General features: G+C 34.4%; 2 long non-coding RNA genes across 4 annotated transcripts in view; one reads left to right on the top strand and one right to left on the bottom strand.

Annotated features, from left to right (window-relative positions):
- The window catches only part of LOC110942265, a 61969-nt gene that overhangs the window by 9120 nt on the left and 34063 nt on the right, over positions 1-18786 (top strand). The gene's annotated exons all lie outside the window — the stretch shown is intronic.
- On the bottom strand, positions 10446-17064 carry LOC110942270. 3 transcript variants are annotated; one of them, XR_004889472.1, is made up of 6 exons: positions 16322-17064; positions 15711-15777; positions 14967-15390; positions 14789-14831; positions 11209-14696; positions 10446-10631 (listed from the first exon to the last, which is right to left on the bottom strand). It is a non-coding gene; the product is annotated as an uncharacterized LOC110942270 (long non-coding RNA). The 3 variants fall into 3 exon arrangements; XR_004889473.1 differs by having other exon boundaries at positions 14789-14844; XR_002594709.2 differs by having other exon boundaries at positions 14789-15390.

The raw sequence follows: 18786 nt of genomic DNA on the forward strand, positions 1-18786 counted from the left end.
TAAGGAATATGTTAATTCAGATTGTGTATAATGGTCTAGTTGGTAAAAAGAAAAGCATAAAAGGAAATAGGTGAAATGGGTTGAACATGAAGTGTATGTTAAATGAAAATAATCAACATCACCTTTACAATGAACCTAAGGCTATCAAGATCCATCATATATGCTTAGTCCACCTGTAAAAACCAACTATGGTAATCAGTTCCGCTTAGGTTTTCCTTTTTATAAAAGTTGGGGAGTCAAGATAATGCCTTACCAGAACCGATATGGAGCCTTGAACATTGAAGTTTGTATCATCAAAGTGGTCTTTATTCATGTGAGACTGCAATGTTAGATAATATGTTAATTAAAGGCAACACAACACTCCTTCAAAAGAGTTGTAATTGCTCCACTGCAACTAAAACTCTCAGATATCAAATCTATAACAAAACGGCCTAAAATTTTGATAATTCGCTAATTTTTTTCCATAAAAACACCAAAATAAAGCAACTAAAACTGAGAACCTTCACGTTAAATCTTCTTCTTTACTGATTGGCCTTAGCAACCCTTGCGATCTCATCTTTCTCTTTAATTGCATAGGTTCACAAAAAAAAAAAAAAAACAAATCAAGACATTACCAAATGAAGAAAAAAACCATAACCATAAACCAAAATAAAAATAAGAGTAAATTACAACTTTTGTTATTTATGTTTGCATCAAATTGCAGGCGCTGTCCTTTTGGCCAAAAGTTTACAGGCGGTGTCCTTAACCTTCCAAAATCTTGCACGTTTTGTCCTTTAGTCCAAACCTGGTTAGAAATCTCAGTTAATTCTTGTCATGTGCAATGCACATGAGGATACAATGGTCCTTTTCCCTTTCAACCCTTTCTATTACTCATATCCCTCACCAACCCCTCAATTCATCTCTATCCACTCCCTCAACCACCGTAACCACCACTCCTCACCACCTCCCTCAACTCTTCCACCCTCACTCCACCCTCTCTCTGGTGTAAGTTTTCCGGCGATAACAAAATATCTTGTATACTATCTGAGGTTATGTAAGCATTTGTTAGCACTACCTATACTCGTGGGAAGTCAGTCTGTGTATAAATAGTCCATGTTTAAGCTTATTAAAATCATCAATAAAATAATTTTATCAATGTTCATTTTCTTCATGAACCTTCATTTCCTTAATTCCTTCACTACCATCCAAAAATTTATTTTCCTTAACTTTCTCTCACTATCTGAACGCTATAAGGAAAATAAAAGAGTGAATTGCAAGGATTGTCCTTTATCTTTATACACATTTGCAGGCGTTGTCCTTTATGTTTAAAATTGACGAGTTTTGTCCTTATTGTTTTAAAATCTTGCACTGTATGTCCTTTAACCCTAACCTAGTTAAAGGACAGCGCCTGCAAATGTGTATAAAGATAAAAGACAATCCTTGCATTCACTCTAAAAAAACACCAGATTGACTTCATCAGTCAAATGAATTTCCACAAAAGTCAAAAGATTTAGGGGAAATTAAATATCATAATCCAGGTATAGTAAAAAATCACAAAGCCGTATATAAATAAACAATAAACGAAAATGAAATTTACCTTAGTTAGATTATGAATCAATTGCTTACCTAATTGCGTATTTGATGACGAAAATCCCAGCGAGCGAATGGCAAATAGGGTTCCAGAGGAGCAGTGGCGGACCCAGGATTTTTTCTATTGGGGTCCATTTTTTGTGTTAGATTTTTTCACAACCAAACATTAAAATTTCCAGGTCAGTCATCGTAATCAGGTCGGGTCGGGGCAGGAAATAATGTAGAAGCATTTAGTGGACATGAAACCACTACATTACTAAGAACCATTTTTAAGCATCCAGTTATCAAATTGTGGTGATTAATAAGTTGTTTGAAACCAATAGCTACCTAAACAACACAACTACTTCACGTAACTTCAAATTTTGTTTAAGCTTTTTTTTTAACGCCACTATATATTGGAAGTCTTATTTGGTAATCAAATGTGAAATAAAATCATTCGGAGACATTAAATTTATCACTTTAAAGAAGCAAATTAGAGGGTCAATGGGTGGTTGTGATGTTTTAAAACACTAGTTTAATTTTGATGGAAAAAATAAACTAATAAACAAGAGGTGTAAGACTTGAACTTGAGACCTATTTGTTGGAACACAAGGAGATTTACCACCATACCATCTTTTCTTTTAATACTATGGCGTCCAACTAATTTATTTTATGGGTCCTTTAAAAATTTAACATAATGGTTCTACTATTTTTTTAAAAATGGAACACAAGGAGATTTACCACCATACCATCTTTTCTTTTAATACTATGGCGTCCAACTAATTTATTTTATGGGTCCTTTAAAAATTTAACATAATGGTTCTACTATTTTTTTAAAACATTGGGGTCCGTGGACCCCAACCTGCACCATATAGGTCCGCCCCTGCAGAGGAGTCGATGTTCAGTTGTTGAGGAGAGAAAATATTGTCACACCCCGAAATATCAGAGCTGGCGTGACTGGACCAGTATCTTCATTGCACAGCGGAATCAAAAAAAAACTAAGACTTCTAGGAAATGAACGCCTGCTAAGTACTCGAATTCCTATGGGTTCTCCTATTCCAACCGTTCCATAGTTTTTAAAATGCGACCTGAGAAAGAAACATTCGAAAAATCAAAATAAAGTTGAACGAGTTCATAGTTTGTTTTGAAAAGATTTAAAATAAATCTTTTTGATAACCGGTTTTAAATTTGTTGAGAAAATATAGTAAAATTATTTTCTTGACATGATATAATAAAAAATGTGAGTCTGGCCCACAAGAGTCTTTGTGCATTGCACGAGAGAGAATGGGCCGAGCCCAAACGAACCTTTGTAAGCAGGATCAACGCGACCTCTTACTTAGGTATAGTTTGAAAAACGTTACCAAAGTTTGTAAATCCATGTATTTGTGAGTTTACATCAAATGAATCTTAAAAACATTTGAAAGTTCAGTTTATAAGTGGGTATGTAATGCGTCTATGAACATGTTGATTATTAATGTTTTGCAAGGACATTAATATATGTGACGACATAGGAGGTACTCAACCTGCGTAGGCAATTTAAGTGTCGAACTAGGACAGTCGCGTTTTTCATCCACGTGTGCGTTTTGTGACGTTCGAAAGCACGATAATTTCGCAAAACCAAATTCATGTGTATAAAACATACGTGTAAAACTCATATTTGTTGGCGTTGTCAACATTTTGTCCGTTGTCAGTTCGTTACCGTTAACATTCAGCAGTTTTCCCGCAAATCCACATTCACGTACTATAAAGTCGGATAGACAGCCCTCCAAAAGGCCTAATTAAGTTAATCCGTACCTTAAACACTAATTATTATTGCCTTAAACGCTTGTTAATCGCGTAATTAAGAGGCGTTAATTACCAGTTGTCACATTCTCCCCCTGTTGCAGAAATTTCGTCCTCGAAATTTAGTCTATGCTATCTCCTCATAGTTGTGTCGTTCCTAGGTAAGTCTGAATAATACCAAGGTGAATGACCACGTAATCGAATCAAAACTTATTCAGATTACATGAATGTAAGGACATTTTGCATCAATAAGAACCTAATGGTTCAACTGAGTTAGTTCCAGAAATCGATGTCAAGTGAACGAAATGTTGTGATATTATCACCAATGTGACTAGGTTTACGGGGTTCAACAAAAGAGGAAATTCAACCAATGGAATTCCAAATGAACGTCCACAAACTGCAAATCAATTTTTGAAACAATAGAATTCACTACTAACGAAAACTTGTGTTGGTTGTTGTATGATTGAAACTCGAATTTAACAAGTTCATATAAATAGAATCATAAAAATGATTTGTCAACAATCAAACCGTTAAGTGAATAAAATCAACGTGTTGAAATTATTGAACTGCAAGGATACACCGAAATGAATTACAACTGAACCTGGTGTATCATCGTCTTAATACATAGTTGCATTAAGACTATTTGAGTGATTAGTCAAACAAAGAGCCTACATAGTTTCCCATGAAGCTATTGATCGTGATTAGCACAAGCTACAAGTTTATACCGACGCCACAAGGTGTCATAGTGAATGAAACAATTCAATAATAGCGGTGATTGTACAAGTATCACCGGTGTTTTGCATGAAACGCTCGATCATGATTAGCCCAAGCTAAAAGTTTATACCGACGCCACAAGGTGTCGTGGTGATCAAAATAATTCAATAATAGTGGTGACTAAACAAGCATCACCTTGTTTTGAAATCAAGTGAGAGATTCAACGAAGTAAATCTGAATATCTGTTTCAAACAATTCTCATAGGATTTTCAATTGACAACGAAACAAAGAAACAATGTTTTCGAGCGAAGATGAAAAGCAATAAATATCACAAAATGTTCGCTCGATGGTGAAAGAACCATTAAGAGGTACACCGGAATATTTAACACGAACTTGTGTACCATTATCTTAACACACAATTGCATTAAGACTTATAATACAACAAATTGAACAAGCGGATTTAATATCAATAAACAAATAAATAATTAAATCCGTAGATGAGGTGAGCAACGAGATTAGCGCAAGCTTCAAACTTGTGAAAAAATGCCACCACAAGGTGATCGTGATCAGAGAAACGATTCAATGAAGTCGAAGACCAAACAAGCATGTTATGGTTCAAAGCAAATGAAGTGCTTGTTAGGATTATTTCGAATATAATGGCCTCAATCCATCATATGGAATCTTGAATCGAATATATATTACGAGCAAGTTCAAACAATTGAACTTGGTTTAGTCACATTCCAACAATGAATGCATGTGTTGACAAAAGAATTTCGACATGGTTACAATGAACAAACCATGTAAGGTAATTCAAGAGTAATGAGTTTCAATGAGTTCGTTTACTCGATATCAAAGAGTCAACACTTTGCAACAATGCGGGTCATCTAGATCACAATGCAAAGATCAAGTATAGCAAAACGATATTTGGGCTTTGATAAAACAACAATTTGGAGTGAAGCCCTCCAATGGTCTTCACGGATCAACGAACCACATGCGCGACAAACAATGCATGCGTATATATGAATTCATTAAAAATAAAACAATTGAGTGTTTGCTATCATGGAAGAAAATCTTTGTGGTGCAACGATCATTAGGGGGGGAGTAGAAATGCAAAAATCTACTCACTATATGCAAGAAGTCAAAATTTCAACAAAAGAAATTTAAGGACTTTACCTGGAAGTTCACGTGATGATTGGTTGTTATGTGACATTACCATAGAATGTCGTAAGTAGCATAATCGCCATGAATGAAGTAGGGGGGATGCGAAGATATGTGACTTCTTTTGCAGCGCCAATAGTTGTGAGTCTCATTAGAGTAAGTATAGATTGTTGTGAAATCCCAGTTAAACGTACCCCATCGTGTCATTTGCAGGATCACGTGGCAATTTGCCGCATTTCGAGCAGTAATTCTCCTGCTAACAGAATTAGCATCATTGTTGTCGTGCCCAAGTGTGTTTTCCAAAGGCCTTGCCTCGAAAGTCATGTGTGATGTACTTCGACATCCGCTGTAGTTTAAGTTTCACGTATAGTTACGCGATAGCGTTTCATTCCACGTAGATTACCTGCTCGGGTAATTAAGATAGCATATAGACGACATAATATAATGGCATTTGCGCGAGTTATTAATCACAGTTCCTACGTGAGGACCTTTAATGAATTTCGTCATAAGTTGTCCAGAGGTCCTAAATGTGTGTTACCAAAACTCTCAAAGTTTTGCTTTCCGTGTGTAATTGTTTCATGTAACATGTATCAAACACAACACTTGTGTGTTTTTAAAACCAAAATGTTTACTCATTGTTTTCGGCAACGGTTGGAGACCATATTCGAGTCCTAGGCGTTCTATACGTATTCAAGTCTTAATGATCTAAGTCCCAGAGGAAAGTGAGGTTAAAGCCTAGGTATCTCTGCAGAAACCTAATTCGCTGAAACTTATAGCTCTGATACCAATCTGTCACACCCCGAAATATCAGAGCTGGCGTGACTGGACCGGTATCTTCATTGCACAACGGAAGCAAAAAAAAACTAAGACTTCTAGGAAATGAACGCCTGCTAAGTGGTCACCCTTGGACCGTGAGTGGGGCTCGCCCGTACCCATTAGATCTAACCTTTGTTCCTTGGTCCTCAAAAGGATTAATGGCACCTCAGAGCCTATGCTCACATCTCACATGATCTAAGAGTTCATTCCATAACTTAATCATACCTATGTTTGACATGTATTTCCCCCCGAAAGTTGTAAACCGAAACGTTGAAAGAAAAGGGGGACACGATCTCACTGAGTTGTCTCGTTTTTCAAACGCAGGCCAACCCAGTCCCGTTGTTGTAACTAGGACATTCTCGTCTCTAGTTATGAAAATCATGCATGTTTTGTAGAACCAGTATGTTTAGTATAAATCATTCGTAAACCATTCAAGTTCGTTGAAAATCATTTGCAACATGGTTTATAAATATGTGTTTTCATTCATCGAAATATTGTTTTCTTTTGCAAAAACTTGCATATCTTTCCACCCCCGAAAACATTTATAAAAATGTAAAACAGTAAAAAGTGGGGGTTATGAACTCACCTGACCGGTCCAGCATAATACTCCATATACCAAATAAAGACAAGAAAAGCCCCAAGCTTGAAATAACCTTCTCGTGTCCTACTACAAGTAAAGGACACCTTAAAGTCTAATCAAAATACCATAACATAAAAGTTGGTCATGTATAATATTCACCCAACTAGTTAGACTAGATAGAAAATACTTGTTGTTCTCAAAATACTTGACCCGTTGGTGATATGCCATAGATTGCTCGAAATTATATATGAGATAATATAAATATCATCTCCTTTCTTTGTGTTTCTGGTTTGAAATCGTGTTCGGGTTTATAAAATAAATAATTATTTTTACCTGAACCATAATTCGCTTGAACAACAAATATATATATATATATATATATATATATATATATATATATATATGGGAAGGTTCATTTGAGAAGAAAATTTAGTTGAGAAGAAAAAGAACAAAGGGTAATTTTGTAAAACATTAAATAGTTTTTTCACTTACCTCATTTATTATCATTTTTTACTAATTAATTAGTCATAAAGACTATTATCCTCCACACTAACTTTTTTTGCCTACACACATAAAAAGTTATCCTACATATTTCGAAATTCATCCTTCCCGTTGAAATTTATCCTACACAACTCGTAATTTATCATACACAACTCGTAATTTCTCCTACACTTTAAATTATTTTAGTTTATTTTTTTGAAAAAATATATGTTTTGAAGATAAGTTACAAAAAAATTAATATATTAGCTATTAAAGAGGAAGACTACAAATTAATGAACTATGTAGATTTACCAATGTACCCTTATAGTAACATTAAATACTTATATTAAATGAAGTAAAATAAAGCATTCTTATTGGTTGAAATTTGTTCTTTTTTCTTCTTACAAAAAATTTCTTCTCATTTGAACTCTCCACTATATATATATATATATATATATATATATTAATAATATCTGCACATTGAAATAAGTCTTGTATTTATGTAACAATATTATTTTTCTGCATATTTATTTAAATATTAATTTCTAGAAAAACAATCTCATAGAATGAATCATGTCTTTGAATCTAAACCTAAGAAAATACCCAAGTTACAAATGTATATTTTTGCTGGTTTTTGTCATGACTATAAAACTTGTGTAAAAATAAATTATTTTTTTTATTTTTACAAAAATATTCTACCGAATAACACATACATGTATGCATTAATGAAAAATATTGTAAGGAAAAAAAACCCTTAACATTTCACGAAAGTATATGGTGTTAAAGAGAAAATTAAATGTTAGGCCTTCAAACAACATTCCACTCATAAATATGGGTGTAAATATATATTAAATACTATGCAAACAATTATGTGTGAACATTTATAGCAGTAAAACATGAATTAAGAAACCATGTGAGAAACATACATTCATACGAGATGGTGTATGTGTATAAATATATTCTCTTGTTTGTTTACAACAGAAAGGTTTGTATGTGTTGGGTGATGATGGTTTGGTCTAATCATCAAGTATCTAACTTAACATAAACTTAAGAAGGGTTTAGAAGGTTCATACCAAGTGTTACGACGGAGAAAAACGATAGATGAAAAGGAGCTTGATCTTTGATCTTTTAACTCACAACACTTGGAACACTAGAAACGATTTGAGCTTGATCCTTTAGGCCTTGAATTCAGATTTGGAGACTAAAATAAAGTCTAATTGTGTGGGTATGGGGTATTCGACCAAGAGGAAGAAAAAAAAGAATTTGAAAGTTTTACAAAAGGTTCAAGACTTGGGTAGACTTCTCTACCTAACAAGTATGGTCTCATCCAAATAAACCATTATTTCTATGAGACATCAAATCAAATGATAGAGTGTGTAAGATTAAAACTTCAAGTGATTGGGTTTCGGAGGGTCTTCTCAGCCGACCAGGAAGAGAAGAAAAGGGGTATGGGTTTGTACTACATGATCATTTAGTCCATATTGCCATGATATAGGCAAGCAAGAAAGTGTGTAAGTATTGAGCAAAAAGAATTCAAAGTTTGAAAATGGATACTTCAAAGGTTAAGATAAAACGATTAGAATGGATGGATTTGAAAGTTCTCGCATTTTAAAATAATACATCTAATATTTGGTGGAGATTTTTATAGAGAATTCTATAAAAAACTAATAAAATATATACATATCTTGATATATAAATTGTGTAGAGTATTCTGGTCTTCTAGTTACAAGACCATTACCTACATATACATTTATAAGTGAAAAGAATAGTGCCAGTCAATATACATTTATTAGTGAAAAAGGAATAGTGCCAGGCAGCTTGCCTGGCACTTTCCTATTGGACCAACCCTTTTTAATTTAATTTTAATCCTAGCTTAAAATTACGCTTTCGTCCTTTGTTTAAAATTACGGTTTTGCCCCTACCTAAAAAATAAAATTATAATTTTGCCCCTATGTAAAATTACGTTTTTGTCCCCAGCTCAAAATAAAATGATTTTTTCCCTCTAGCTCAAAATTACGATTCTGCCCTCAGCTCAAAATTACGTTTTTGCCTCCGGTTCAAAATAAAATTATTTTCCCCTAGCTCAAAATTATTAACTCCCTGTCACTTCCCTATCGTACCAACTCATTTTTTTTAATTTTATTCCCAGGTTAAAATTACGCTTTCGTCCTTCGTTTAAAATTACTTTTTTGCCCACAGCTCAAAATAAAATTATACTTTTGCCCTAGCTCAAAATACGCTTTTGCCCTCGGTTCAAAAACTCCTTTTTAATTTTGTTCCCGGTTTAAAATTACGGTTTCACACTCCGTTTAAAATTATGTTTTTGCCCCCAGATAAAAATAAAATGTTGTTTTTTTCCTCTAGCTCAAAATTACGATTCTGCCCTCAGCTCAAAATTACGTTTTTTCCCACAGTTAAAAATAAAATTATGTTTTCCCTCTAGCTCAAAATTATGATTTTGCTCTCAGTTTAAAATCATGATTTCGCCTCGTGTTTAAAATATAATTCCAATTTTGCACTCTGTACAGACATACATGTTATGAGAGAGAAATATTTGCCTTATTGCCCCGTAACGCGGGCGGGGCAAAAACTAGTTATCTATATTCTATATATATTCTATATATTAAGATAGAAGTTAATGAATAGTTACTTTAATATTATAAGATTATGTATAGTTTATTTATACTTTTATTATTATAATTTTATAATAATAATTATTATTTTTTTACTTTTTAATAGATTTTCTGATTTTTTTCTTAACTTAAATAATTTCTTTTTAGTATCATGGACTTGGACTGGGATAGGTTTGGTTTCAACCAGTATTGAATCGGTACTCTTTGATGAATTCTAGAACAAGTGGAGCTCTAAGACTATCTCCAATGCTAAGGGCGTCCTTAGGAGCCCTTAACTGCTCAGCTGCCACGTTCATATCCTTTCAGATCCTTAAAAATCCTTACAAATTCTTAAAAACCTCAATTTCACCTCCAACCCTACAAATATCTATACAAATCCTTATATTTTCCAAATCATTACCTATTATTTACTTTTAATTTAATTACTTAAATTGTTAAAATGTGTTTAATGTAACTATTTAATTATTTAACTAATTATAAGTACTCAAACATGATCTATATGATATAATATTTATTAAATGATATATTTAATTTTTAAGTGATTTATCTCCATAAAATAACTCACGTCATTTGAGATATAATATATTATTACTTAATGGCCATCAAACACAAAATGGTGAAATACAGCAACAAGCGGCTGACGGAGTGACGAAACCACCGGCCAATAACCATCGTCAACATATATGTAACGCCCAAACACATTTTAACCTAAGATTCGCAGCAGAAAACGCATATGTAAAATTTCTTTCATGATACTCTTCAATTCACTTAAATACATTAATCTCTTTTTATAAATTAATGAAAACTAACATACATATATCAAATTAAGTGACCACATACACACCCACGTACAATCCATGACTTGACTCGATCTTCGACCGCGTACACTTCTTGATGAAATTTCCATAACCCTGTACAACCTGCAGTCACCACATTCAATCACATCATTAGCAACCGGTGACATAATACAAATAATCTTAACACATGCATAATAAAGCGTCAACATATCATGCTTTCTCTTATACTAGCCCCATCATCCATCCATTCGATCACTCGCATCGGATTGCGGAGTCAACCTTCTCTTCCATAGTTACGTGCCTATACTTCACATTAATTCTCAATAGAAAAACGGTTAGTATCATTAGCTTCCCTTCATATGAACATGTCCTCAAATACCCATAACTCGACTTATTCATTCAAGCATATAATTAAATACCCACTCAAACATGTATTCAATTTCTATCCATACACGTACTTGCAATTTACATCCTACATGTATAACTACTTAATTCGCCTTTATGCATAATTCATTATGTAAGTTCCCCTTTCTTACCCAAACTTAATCGAATCCCTTTCTTAACCACTTTCAACCCATTACGACTAAAACTTAACTTAATAATAATCGTTAATTCATATCTTCTTACAGTACATTCAATAATTACCATATTTCATAAATACCTTACCAAACAAAAAGGGGTAAGTTCGGAGTTCACTTACCTCGTGCGTCCGAGTTCAAGCATAGCTTCCGTGTTTATCCTTGGCACGTTGCCCTTCCATGCTTGTGTCCATGTTGACATGACTCCTATCCGTACATGTCATCACATTCATTATAACATGATTAGCATACATGAGCATACATACCTTTTAATGAAGGTTTCTTGCCATATCATCTTATCAAACTAATTTCCCACTTGTAATTCGTTCAAAACACATTCCTTATAGAAATCTATTATCTAATACATCGTCATCACATTCTACCTACATTTATTCATTAATAGCATACAATCTCACTTATTATGTTCTCCTAAGCATTTCATCAAACATCTGGTGCGCATATCACTTTCTAAGCATAATGTACAAGTGCTTTAAGCATGTTCTTCCTTATTTCATCTTATGAACCATCACATTCAAGCAACATCTCATAATCATAAATTTCACTTCAAGTTCATCTATCTTAGTCTATCATACAACACCTTATACAACACAAGATTACACTATAACATCTACAAGTTCATCATGATCATCATCTTCACACTCATGCAATGGGTTTCATTCTAAATCACCCAATTACTTGAAATTATTCATAACACAAGTTTTATTTGGTGTTTCTAACACCTCTACATGCTTAATTTCATACAATTCCATGGATTGATCATAACCCACTTCAAACAAGATCACCAAATCTAAGTTTTAAGACATACCTTATGATCCCCTTGTGAAGGTGATCGTTAATTCATGTTCGGTTGTGAATTTGGGCTTCGTTTAGCCTTTCAATTTGGAGAATTTGATGAAGTTTAGGGTTTTGGCTCCATGGAAGCCTTCCCTGCTCGTTATAAACAAAACTAAGAATTTGGATATATATATATATATATTTCTTGTCATGATATGTCGGTTCAGTTTTAACTAATATATATACAAATTGTATACACCTGTTTATGTACAAGTCCGAGTGATTGTTGTTATACGGCTTCACTAGTTGGTTCGGTTTAGAGCTCGGTTTTACGCTAAAAAAATAATGACAATATAATTATATAAATATTCGAAAAGCGTTTGTCAAACTTTACCAAGTCTCGATACACGTGCGTTTCGGTTTGACCATTGACCCGAGCTTGACCACATTGACGGCAGTTGATCACGTTGACCGACTGACCCGAGACGCCAAATCTGACCCGTTGACCTAGTTTGACCACAGTTGACCCGAACCCGAACCGAGTTGACACGTGTTGATCCAAACTTCTTGGAATGTTGTAAATTGTTTATTTAAAGTCAAAATTACGAAGAATTTTGTCGGTAATCGATATTAGTCGCGTACGTTCGTCGGTAGCGTTGAAATCGCGTATGATGCTTCGGTTGTCGTTTCTAGTCCATTTTTCGATCCGATTTCCACTGCGAATATTAAAACTTGATTGCGAATCTAAATATATCATAATATTTCAACTTTTAAGGTAATACACGAGTCTGATGCTTCCGTTTCGTTGCTGGTGAATTCCTACAGTCGCGTTTTTCATTCACGTGTGCGTTTTGTGACGTTCGAAAGCACGATAATTTCGCAAAACCAAATTCATGTGTATAAAACATACGTGTAAAACTCATATTTGTCGGCGTTGTCAACATTTTGTCCGTTGTCAGTTCGTTACCGTTAACATTCAGCAGTTTTCCCGCAAATCCACATTCGCGTACTATAAAGTCGGATAGACGGCCCTCCAAAAGGCCTAATTAAGTTAATTTGTACCTTAAACACTAATTATTATTGCCTTAAACGCTTGTTAATTGTGTAATTAAGAGGCGTTAATTACCGGTTGTCACAAATATAATCAGTATTGATCGGAATCTCTTCCTTGTATGGGGGATTCAGCATCAGGATTCAACTGAAAAAGAGGGAAAATCGGCTGAGGGAGGGTAGAATGGAGAAACCAGCATATCAAGATGGGTTAAGGACAAGAGGAGCAATGGCCTCAAGAATCTGGTCTGCTGGATTTTTGATAGAGATGAATTAAGGGGGTGTTTGGCTTAGCTTTTATTTTTTTTTGGCTTATGCTTATATTTTAAAGTTGCTTATGCTTATTTTCTTTCATTTGATAAGCTATTTTTAAGTGTTTAGATTAGCTTATATTCTACAAGTTAATAAGCTCTTTTTAAGTGTTTGTGTTAGCTTTTTTTATTTAGCTTATATTAGTAAAATGACCAAAAAGGGCATGGTTACATATTATCACATAACTTATATTTTATATGTATCTACTTTGTTTTTATGAGTTATCCATCATTTTTGGATAAATTTATGTCGAGGATAACGTAAAACTTCTACAAAAATACATTAATATTCAATAAACATTCATCTTGGTTTGGTTAAATCTCCTGCAATCATATCTCTAACTGCACTCATGTATAAATCATCTATTCTACGTTGTGTACTTGTGTCTTCATTTACTTCATTAATGTCATTAGATCCTCGACCATTATTTGGAGTGTAAGATTCTTGTTGCGCCCTGGTAAATCCTTCATCACATGTATCTTTTTTTCTAATATAATTATGAATTGCCATAGATGCTAGCACGATCTGCACTTGTGTCTCGTAGGTGTAATTGACATGCGTATGTTGTAATATCTCCCATCTAGCCTTCCATACTCCAAAAGTTCATTCAATGACATTTCTCAATGATGAATGATGGCAGTTAAATATCTCTTTAGGTCCTCTAGGAGCACGACTAGCAATATTAAATGCAATATTAAATTCACTGATATTCATTTAAAGCACGCATCTTTTCTTTTTATCTTTTATTAGTTGCATATATTTTGCATTAAGTGATGTTTGATGATAGCAGTTGATTCCCAACTTCCATATGTCACCAATAGTTTAATCGAACAGTCAAAAGAGATGCAGAATAGTTAATAATTAATCTTTAGTTATACAAAAGAGATGCAGGTAGTTAATAATTAATCGAACCGTCAAAAGAGATGCAAGTAGTTTAATCGGTGGGTAAAATAATTAATCATTAATCTTTAGTTGTTTGTTAAGTTATTTTGTATTATGGGAACGGGTATAATATCATTGTGTGTAATGAGTTAATCCACCATTTGAGGGCAAATGAGTAAAAAACTATCTTCTTCAAATAAGCTTATTCAAATAAGCTAAAAAACCATGTTCCCATAAGCTTCTTGGAATTAGCTTATATAAGCTAATAAGCATAAGCTTAAAAAGCTAAACCAAACACCCATTAGTGCTTATTTTGTAAAAATAAGCTAAAAAAGCTATAAGCTTAGATAAAAAAAGCTAGGCCAAACACCCCCTAAGGGGTTGGTGAGGGTTATAAATGGGGGAAATAGAAAGGGTTGAGAGGGAAAATGACCATTGTACCCTCATATGCATTACACTTGACAAGAATTAACTGAGATTTCTAACCAGGTTTGGCCTAAAGGACAAAACATGCAAGATTTTGGAAGGTTAAGGACACCGCCTATAAACTTTTTGGCCAAAAGGACAGCGCCTGCAATTTGATGTAAAAATAAAGGACAAAACTTGTAATTTACTCTAAAAATAATCTTAACGCACTAATAATGTATATTTAAAAAGAGGTACCTGTTTATAGAACCCCTGGAAGCATTGATAAGCTCATCATAGCCTGGTTAACATGCCTCAAAAGAAAAATATCAATAGGCCTAATCTCTAATAGATACTATAGTTAATTTTAAAGTTAAGACCAAAATCACAAAATCATTACATAGCCTAACCAAATCAGATCAGGACTGAAAGATACCTTCTCATGATCACAAGCAGCTACAAGCATTACATTTCCATATGCAAAAGTTTGTAGAGATGATTGAAAAATTCTGGCATAGACATATAATCAAGCATAAGCAATTGCACCAATAACAATCACTTTTGGCTTCATGATTGTAGCACTTCTCAACAACTGCAAAATTTCCTACTTAAACCCATTTCTTAAGGCCTTGATGATACCTGCCTGCCACATCAAAGAAGGCTTAACATTCAAAGTAGGCTTGACATGCAAGTTAGACATTCCTGGAACTCCGGATGGAATGATAAAATACTACATTTTAACAAAATCATTATCATGTTTTCTAATCAAAACACTCATGTTCAATGCCCGCAACTACATCGAAAACAAAGCCTTCAAAGAGCCTGTAGAGAGCGAAGTATCACCGCAATCCTATCCACCTCTAGTTCCAAGTATCAAGAAAAAAAAAAGTTAATGCAAATTAACTAATCATAATAGCAAAATAAATGAAAAAGTAGATTCTAAATAAGGGAGTCTAGTTATAGATTAAGCCGAATGATGAAAACGGTTGAACTTCAGGGTACTCGTTCAAGACTCTTATGATCCGCTCACAAGAAATAATTAAATCTTGTTTTATTAACGTGAAAGCAAAACAAAGGCACTGAATGTTCAAGCAAGGCATGTTAAAACATTTTACAAACATGTGATTAGCTACTGTTGATAATTGTAGTACGAAGAAGCTACGTGTGTAAAAAAACATACAACGGCGTGAGTATATTCATTTTCTAAAACCATCAGCTGAAAAATATCCACCTCCTCCCATTAGCATCTGCAAAATAAAATATGAAACTAACAAATATCACTTCATAAGAAATCCACCGTCAATGATCACGACAAATCAATAATATTAGTGAACAATGGACCAGGTTAAGGTGAGTTGACATACCAATAGCTCCTTGTCCATTTTTAATTTTTTTTTATAAAAAGTATTATTGGCTACAAACTAACAGAACTGCTTTATTCCCTGTTTAGAACAAAACCAGGAATGCCTACATGGCTACATCTGTTGTAACTGTGCTTCAGAAAGTGTTCAGGCCTGGTAGCATGAGCACCATCATATACTTGACCTACTCAAAACATTTGACCTATTAGAGATGGAAAAACCCAAATCGATCCATCTAATAAAAGTGAAATTTCATTTTTTTTTTTTGAAATCAAAGTAGGATACCTCTTAACAGTTTGAGTTGAACATAATCAAAACGTGTAGCGTTAAAACAAAATGAAAATCTCAAAAAACAGATTCAATCGCGCAATTAATATGTTAATCGAAATCAATATAATTAACATCACACAATCAAAAGCCAGATTTATACCGCTTTGTAAAAAACCTAATTGATCTCTTGGAGAGAAGCATAAGCCGCAATATCAACCAGGTAGACTTCAATCGGATCGTTTGCCTTCAATTCTTAACCACAGATCATTCGCCAATGTGATTGCAGTTAACGGTTGCAGAGACAATGTTTTGCGATTGTGAAAAGATATAGTTGTGGGTTTGAGATTAATAGGTGAACGAACGATTGAAAAGGGTTTGGAATGGATGGAGATTAGGGTTTGGAACGGAGACAGTGAGGCTAATGATGAAAGAAAGAATAGAGTCCTCAAATACATAAATATATAGGATCCGAATCATTGGGTCGTGTTGCTCAAAGAAGGGATCCGCGAGCAATGTAAACATCTATCTCATTTTCCCGTCAAAAAGCATTCCAAGAGGCTCTAATATCATGCCACATCAGCCTAAATCTATTCATCTATCTACTATAATAAAAGAAACCAACTTTAGGACACATGTCACTCAATGAGAGCTCCTTTAATTAAATGGGCAATGGGTTATGAAACCGGGTCATACGGTATAGATCCATGACCCACATCTCATTCAAAAAAAGACTTATTATCCAAAACCGTAATTTCTCCACCTCCTCCACCAATGAGTATTAAGTATTTATAACCGATCAAGAACAAAATATATCCGTGATATATAAAATTCAGTTCCCATGGATGCACTCCACATCTTTCATGAAGAATTTGCCGATACTTCAAACACCCAAACAATCGTTGCTTTCCGTAATCGTCATCTTCGTCATCGGTAAACCCCTTTCATCATTCAAATTAACATCATCTTTTCATTTTTTCTTGAATTATAAACAAATTTCACAATCAATATATGATGACGATCAATTTCTACTTAAATTATTATTTGTTTTAAACTCAATTTTCAATTCCTAAATCCTAATCTGTGATCAAGAGCTATATTAGGTTAGTACTTTTGCGATATAATCATCTATTGTTCAGAAATTTATGCTCATAGTTTTGAAATTACTCTGTTATTAGTTTAGTTAAAACAGTTAGGGCATAAATTAAAATAATAATTTGTATTTATAAAGAAACTAACAAGGGGATACCTGTCATTTGTTGGAGTGATGTGTGTAAAATGCAACATATAAATTACATCAAATGAGGCATAAAACTAACCCTTTTTAAGTACTAATGTTGGAAAAAGAGTGTTTTTGTCTTCCTTTTGTATTTTCAGGATTAAATGAGCTCAAATTAACAAAAGAAGCAAAAAGGCGGCTAAATCTAACATAAATACAAGAAAAGGAACATAAGTGGATTGCCCGACCCCTCGACAGCATCCTCCCAAGCAAAATAGAGAAGGCAGAAGACTGAACACGCCCCGTGCTCAGCCAGCACGGGGCCGTGCCCAAGAAGCAGCAGAAAAGACAAACCCATAGAAGCTTCTATTGCCCACCATGGGGCCGTGGCCGGTGAACACGGGGGCGTGGCGAAAGTACTGCAGGCGCATTAATTGTAATTGCAAATTACAATTAATGAGGAGAGAGATTGTCAGACGGGCACAGGGCCGTGTGCAGCGGACACGGGGTCGTGCCCAGGCTTCTATTCAGCCTATAAATAGGAGTGCTTGGCTTCATTGCAACTCATCCCTTGGCACACCACCTCTCTCACACTTCATCCACCACCCACCACCATCACAACACCATCATCCACCACCATCATCCATTGTCCATCATAGAGTGTGTGAGTCGTCTCGGGATCCAAGATTGATCGTAAGAGTTCTTGACAATCAAGGCCATGTTTGCCTAAGTCTCTTACATCACTTGGTGAAGACAAGTGTTTAGTATAATACTTTTTATTTTTAATCTTTTGCACTTTTTATTTGGTTTTGTATTAATGACTTTAATAACTAGTTGCTTATGTTGAAGGTGATTCTTCCTTATCGTTTGTCCGTGGTGTCTTGGCATTATTTTACTGTCTATATAAAATAAAAGATTTTCACCATTCATATCTCCACGGTCTATATGGAGGTATGTTGGCTACCTGGTCGGGGGTTAAGGGAACGGTTTGGTAAGGGTCTTGCCCTTGTTCAGCGTTTAGAGGTCCTGCAAGGGTCCTGGGTCAAATTTAGTAGGATCTCCTTCAATGCCCATAGGTATTGGATGGCGGGGATCCAAACTCTTTGACCCCCTCATAAGTTAACTACTATTAATACTATAACCCGGCTATTTAGGACTGTATCCCTGCTGACTCAGACTACTTAGTCGAGGGTAACGTCACCTCCAAAAGAGGGGCCTACCATAATTTGCATTAATAACTTAATTAATTATCTTTCAATAATTCAACCCTTTAGGATTGTATCCTTGCTGACTCAAACTACTGGGTTGAGGGTAACGTCGCCTTCAAAAGAGGGGCCTACTACAATAACTAAGATAATCTCTTAAACAAGTGCAAAAGTGCGAAAATAATCAAAGGTTATACTAATACA

This window comes from Helianthus annuus, chromosome 3 (assembly GCF_002127325.2).
Source record: "Helianthus annuus cultivar XRQ/B chromosome 3, HanXRQr2.0-SUNRISE, whole genome shotgun sequence".
Taxonomy (NCBI): Eukaryota; Viridiplantae; Streptophyta; class Magnoliopsida; order Asterales; family Asteraceae; genus Helianthus; species Helianthus annuus.